Raw genomic sequence first — 6,587 nt, 5'->3', positions numbered from 1 at the left:
AGCAGGGTCCATGATAGCAGCTTTGTAAAAGTGGGGTCCCAGGAGGAGAGCTTCTTAGACCAAGGAAACCGTACCACCCAAAACTCGCAATCTTCTTAGGTGCTGAATTAAAACCATCGTTGCTAGTGACAGAAATCCAACTCAAACCGTAAAGTCCAAGGCGGGTGGTAGCACCAGGCACAGCAGTATATTCAAGGCCTCATCCTCCTTACTTGACTCTGCTCTTTCCTTTGTGACACCAAAATTCCTTTCAGCAGATAGTCTCAAAATTTCTATTTCAAATTCTAGAGAGAATGGATCTGATTGGCTATGGTGATCACTACTGCCCCTGTTGGGCAGATCTTCCTCTTTCTTGCCCTCTCCCAGCTGCCAGGTGGCTTATGGGTCAACCACACTTGGGCCAGATGATCACACTTCACTCAGTGATCACCCCTAGAGCGCAGAAGGGATCATGAGGAAGGCAATCTCAGCTACTGACTTATTTGAGGGATATCATGGTTGGTTTTTGCAAACATCTCACTTTGAACATAACGTCAGAGTGGCTCCTGTTGACAGCAGCTGTCCGAAACTGGGGTGAAACTGTTATTGAGGGGTCAGGCAGACCAGGGCAGATGACCTTCACTTTGTCTCATAAACCTTTTGTGCTATATAATTTTTAATCTTGTGCATATATTACTTTGGTGGTTAAAAAAATTAGAATACACAGGGCGCCTGGGTGGCTCAGACAATTGAAGATCTGACTCTTGATTTCGACTCAGGTTCTGAGATCGAGCCCAGCATCCCGCTCCACGCTGAGCTTGGGATTCTCTCCCCTCTCCCTCTGCCCCTCCCCCCTTCACTCACGTGCGCATGCATGTACTCTCTCTCTCTTAAAAAAAAAATAGAAAATACTACTGATGGATTAACTTGAGTTTATATGCAGCAATCCTTTCATTCACTGGTACTGTGTTGGCAGGTGAAATGGGCACATGATGCTTGGAGGGAAAGTAGTCATCTTGAACTGTGATTTGACCATGGAATGGAGGCCATACCTGGAGGCACAACAAAACAGAAGGAGCCTGAGCCCTGGCACCATGGAGCATCGTGACACTGCTGGATGCTTGCCTCTGGACTTTCACAGGAGAGGGAAATAAACTACCTTGTGTAAGCCACGCTTGATCTCAGGGTCATGAGTTCAAGCTGCTTTAAAGGAGCTGAGTCAGCTGGGAGGTGAGTCCTTTTGCCTTCCCCACCTTCTTAACTACTGCTTCAATTTCAGATGTAATGGCTGGAACTTCTGCAGCTGTATTGGACCATGAGGTGACCTAGAAAGTGGAAACCATTCAAGCTCTGGATGGCCTACGCCCAGACCGGTTTAAGCGGGAGGGGGAAAAAATCAAGTTTTATCTTGTTACAATTACTTTAGGTTTTTTGTAATGTGTATCCAAACATGTCCAAACCTGATATGGTTATGGTTAATATGGTACTGCTTTATTATTATCTGCTTGGTTTGGTAAGTGAGTTTATATTTTACAAATTTCTTTTTTTTATTATTTTATTAAATTTATACAGAAACCACACACACACACACACACACACACACACACACACACACACACACACATACTCTCTCTCTCTCTCTCTCCTATCAATGCAAAATTGTTATTATAAACATATATGCTTTCTTAAAGTATAGCTTTTGGATTTTTTTTCTTTTCATTTTTTGCCCAGGGTTTCCCTACTTATTAACAGCTTAGTGTATATCTTCTCATATAATCTCATCCAAATCTGAATCTACTGGCTGAAAGAGGCTGAGGGGCTGGGTGGGGAGAAGCAAAGGAAAGTAAAGTACAGGCACGTGAATGAAGGTGGAGACCATTATTGCTTGTCATAAATATTCTAGCTGGATCACACTTCCCTACCCCCCTCCAGCCCCCGCCCCAGATTTGCCACGACTATGGAATTTACTTTGGCCACTGCAATGTGCACAGAGGTTACTATATGTCACTTGCAGGTAGAAGCCTTCACAAACCAGAGTCCAATTTGCCACCCATCCCGTTCCTTTGCATCAAGAGGGCACATCCATCAGCTTTTCTCCCTGCGTGACTGTGATGAGTGGGGCCCCCTGCTAAGCCATGTCAGATTCAGTGAGCCGTAAGTCCTAGTTGTGTTGACCCACTAAGATCTGGGGGTTGTGTGTCTTCGCAGTGTAACAGCTTATCTGCCCTGAACTAGGAGAGCATAACGGGATGTTAATTGTCTCTTTCTTCCTTTAGTAAGCAAACCCCTAGTCTAGGGCCACCCAGCTAAAGAGTCTATTTCCTAGCCTCTCTTTCACCTAAAAGTATTCCTGTGACTTCATTAGAGCCAATGAGATATGAGTGGAAATAATATTTACAACTTTTGGCTATGTCCTTTAAGAAATGGGGTATATTGTGCTTCCCCTTTCCTACTTCCTACTGGCTGGAATGCAGATGCAATGACAGGAGCTGGAGCAGCCATACTAGACCAAGAGACAATATCACACATTGAAGATATCAAAGCAGCAAGAAAGAATTTGGGTCCCCATCACAAGGGAGCCACCTGGAGTATTACATGAGAGAGAAATGAAATTGTATTTTATTTAAGCCTCGGTTATTTAGGCTTTGGTTACAGAAGGTGAGCCTATAACCTAATACCCAACCCATGTGTTAGCCTTGTTTTGTTTTGTTTTTTAAGATTTTTTTTTTAATTTGACAGAGAGAGAGAGTGAGAGCAGGAACACAAGCAGGGGGAGTGGGAGAGGGAGAAGCAGGCTTCCCGCGGAGCAGGGAGCCCAATGCGGGGCTCGATCCCAGGACCCTGGGATCATGACCTGAGCTGAAGGCAGATGCTTAATGACTGAGCCAGCCAGGTGCCCCATGTTAGCCTTGTTTTGACAATTAGAATGTGGAGAATAAAAACCATATTTCCTGGGGCGCCTGGGTGGCTCAGTTGGTTAAGCTTCTAACTCTGGGTTTTGGCTCAGGTCATGATCTCTTGGATGTGAGATCAAGCCCTGATCAGAGATCAGACCCATGCTGAACATGGAGTCTGCTTCAGATTCTCTCTTCCTCTCCCTCTCCCTCAGTTCCTCTCCCCACTAGTTTGCTCTCTCTCTATCTCTCTCTCTCTTTCTCAAATAAATAAATAAAATCTTTTAGAAACCAAGTGTCCTTCCATGGACTTAGGAATGAGTCAAGTGAGATTCCTGCCCTCCAGAACTTGTGGTCTAGCAGGGGTTTCAGAAAATCAAGCATGGGCAAAGCCACATGGCAGAGAAAACTTCGGGGTGCTCTAGGAAAATATAGGAGAGAAACTTAAACGGGTCGAGGTCTCGGTCTGTCAGTTGCCTGAAAAAGAAGCAGAGGACCACCTTAGGTCTTCTTAGGTCAGTCTCCCCAGAAATAGCCCAAAACATGAGGTTTCATGTCAAAGAAATTTATTTCAAAGTTGCTCTCAGAGAAGCCAGTGAGGGGCAGGGGAAGCAGGACCGGGATGGGACCAAGCCAAGCCTGGGTGTGATTCTGCACAAGTCCTGCAGACGGAAGCTCCAGCCTGCTCCCACAGCGAACCCTGGAAGGCAAGTCTGGCCTCCAAAATGCCCAACCCAAGGCAGGGGAGCTGGGCTCTCCCACGGCCACAAGCTTGTCTGAGAGCCATCCTGTGGCCACTGGGCCATGGTAGGAGATCCTCCAAAGACAGGTCACAGGTGCTGCTAGAAACAAAAGCACACCAAAGCCAGGGAAAATGCAACCTCAGATAATGCCGACGTGTCTTGTACCCCCTCTGCTCTCACCAGTGTCAGCTCAAGAATCCCACCAAGGCATAGAGCCTCTTCTAAATCTCTAGAGTGAGCCCATTCTGGTGACCTAGGGAGGAGCCCTCAGCTGGAACAAGGGTGTGCATCACCTCAGCATTTAAATCCCCCCACACCCCCCACACAGTCACACAGACACACGCGCGTGCGCACATTCATACACATACCCACTCTCTCATACACGCACGCACGCACGCATGCACGCACACACCAGGTTTTTAAGAGCAAGAGGGAGGGCATGGTGTGATTGCTGATGAAACGCTCAGCAAGACAGGCCGGCTCAGTCTCCAGCTTGGGCCCCCAGGAACTTTAAGCCTTGGTGTCCCACCACAGCTTCCCCATGCTTCCATCCACACCGGCCTTGGGATGGGCCATGATAAGGCCCCCAGTCAAACACAGTTTCCCAGGCCCGAGGGCCAGCTGGTGTCAGAATGGAAGGACAGCCTCTCCTGTAGGCCGCAGGCCCCAGGCAGACCCCACCAGGGGGAGGTCAGGCAGCTTCAGGCTTGAGGCCCACCACGCAACCTGTTCATCCCAGGCTGGACAGCCCCCCAGAGCTAACATCACACAGCTAGGGAGAGGCCGACTCGGGCCTCAGGTGTGGGCTTCACCAGGCCTCGGAGCTCCAGTCGGTTTTGTCACTCAGTGGTCTTGGTCCCAGGTGACCTTGGCCGAGTTGTTCTCTGGGCCTTGAGTCCTCATCTGTAAAGCCAGAGATGGAACCAGATGGCCCCTCGGTCATGACATTGCACTAAGACACAGCTCCCTCAACCCCTAAACCCCGGACAGGCTTCCCACATACAGCAGTCTAACGGGTATGAATCTAAGTCCAGAATACATGGTCAACTTTATGTAATATTCACATAGCACCTACCAAGAATCGAAGCACCCTACACATATTAACACATGAGGCTCTGTTATTGTTCCCACTTTAAAGGTGGCGATGCGCACCTGGCTCAGTAGAGCAAGGGACTCTTGATCTCAGGGTCTGGAGTTCGCGCCTATGTAAAAATAAATAAATAAATAATAAAAAAAAAATAAAGATGGTGAACAGGAGGCACAGAGAGTGGAAATAACTCATCCAAGTTCACACAGTGAGTCCATCTGGCCTCCAGCGCTGCGTTCTTCAGCTCTGCTCCCTCTCCTTTGTAAGCAATGTTGCATCCTTTCATTACCCTAACTCAAGTGCCGTCTTCCCTCCCTTCCTGGCCACAGAATCCAGTGAGATTTGCAGACTGTTGTGGGGTCAGGAACAAATGGGGGTGGGGTCCAGACAACATGGGGGTCACCCATACAGCCGGAGCTCCCCCCCAGCTACGGATGGTGACATGCCAATGCTCTCTGTCTCTGGGCAAATCACACAGGTGCCCCTCCCAGGGCCAGCCCTCGGGGTTCCCACCAGCTCCTCTGAAGGCCACGTGCTCAGCACCCACCTACCTCTGATCACCGCCCCTCCCTGCAGAGCTGAGTGGGAAGAGAAGCAGCCTTGGCCCTGCATGGAAGCCGCCAGCCCCTGTGTCCCCCAGAGAGAGCCTCCCCCTCCTTTCCAACCTGGCACCTGCTTCTGTACCCACCTGCCCACCTGCGGGCGCCCTCATGTAACTTCGCCCCCCAAACCCGGGCTGGGGCAGGAGTTTTCTGCAGGGTGGTTCTGCACCACGGCAAAGCTGCCATTCCTTCTCTCCTGCTGCTATGAGAACAGGAAGGAAATTAACATTTCCACATATTACACACAAGCTCCTTTCTGTGCAAAGTGCTTGGCAAATAGTTCAAGGAACAAGGAGAAGTTGATAACAGAAGGTGTTACAAAATTCAAGTTAAATCTGTCTTCTCACAGTTGAAACTTGGTCCTGTTCCACTGTGAAAATAAGTCTAGTCCCTCGTTTTGGCGAAAACCTTTTAGATTTGAGGCTGGTCCTTCCACTTCATGGAAGTCTTGATTTTCCAGGGTCAACAGCCCCCCGGGACGTCTGTGCCCTCTCCCTCTTCTCCGTCGCCCCTTCCCCTCTCCCCTCTCCCACGACCTGTGCACACACTCCCCCACCCATTTCCCCAGCCCCCCTGCTCTGTCTTACGTTCTCCCTTCCTCTTAACCCCCTTCTTCTCTTGCGACCTTCTCCTGGGCCGGCCTCCTTCGTTCTCCACGGGCTGACATCTCACTCACCTACTCGGCGCTCCCCATCACGCTGGACGAGTTCCACACTCTTGAACGTGGCATTCAAGGCCCACCCGTGGGCGTGACCTGGTCTTCGCTCTCCTTTCCCGAGTTATCCCTTGTGTATCGTTAGGGCTGTCCTCCCGTATTTTTCTAGTCTTCATTCTAAACGCATGCTGGATTACATTTCCACGGTCCCTTGAAGTTCAGCGTGGCCCTGTGACTCGTTCAGACCAGTGAAATTCGAGCAGTAGTGGCGCGTGGCACTCCGGGCAAGGGCTGTGACGGCCAGTGTGCTAGCTCGCGCGGGCCCCACCCCCACCACGGCAACCGGCTGCGCTGGCGGATGGCGAAGTCTCCGTCGGTCTGCGTCCCCGAGGGGCAACCTCTCCAGTCACAGCCCCACATGACCTGTAATGGACACACAGCAAGTCCAAGAAAGAAACATTATTTTTAAGTGGGCTGTTGCTTGTTGCTGCCCATTCTAATATAATGTGTCCCTTGGGCCTATGACCTTGGCAATTCCACCTTGCCCGGCTACTGACCGTCCCTTGGACTCACTGGGATGCCAAGGCTGCCCTCTTTGACTGACATTCTCTGCTCCCCACGCCCCCT

General features: G+C 50.0%; 1 long non-coding RNA gene across 2 annotated transcripts; it reads right to left on the bottom strand.

Moving 5' to 3' along the window:
• Window positions 1-3,443: 3,443 nt before the first annotated feature.
• Window positions 3,444-5,489, bottom strand: LOC114220498 (uncharacterized). 2 transcript variants are annotated; one of them, XR_003611566.2, is made up of 3 exons: window positions 5,392-5,489; window positions 4,692-4,818; window positions 3,444-4,519 (listed from the first exon to the last, which is right to left on the bottom strand). It is a non-coding gene; the product is annotated as an uncharacterized LOC114220498 (long non-coding RNA). The 2 variants fall into 2 exon arrangements; XR_003611567.2 differs by having other exon boundaries at window positions 4,769-4,818.
• Between the last annotated feature and the right edge of the window lie 1,098 nt (window positions 5,490-6,587).

Source organism: Eumetopias jubatus, unplaced genomic scaffold (genome assembly GCF_037043125.1).
Source record: "Eumetopias jubatus isolate StellerSeaLion01/CBP00866 unplaced genomic scaffold, mEumJub1_p1.0 scaffold_13, whole genome shotgun sequence".
In the NCBI taxonomy this organism is placed as follows: domain Eukaryota; kingdom Metazoa; phylum Chordata; class Mammalia; order Carnivora; family Otariidae; genus Eumetopias; species Eumetopias jubatus.
The sequence above is the reverse complement of the archived record's forward strand: the minus strand, read 5'-3'. Positions and strand labels throughout refer to the sequence as shown.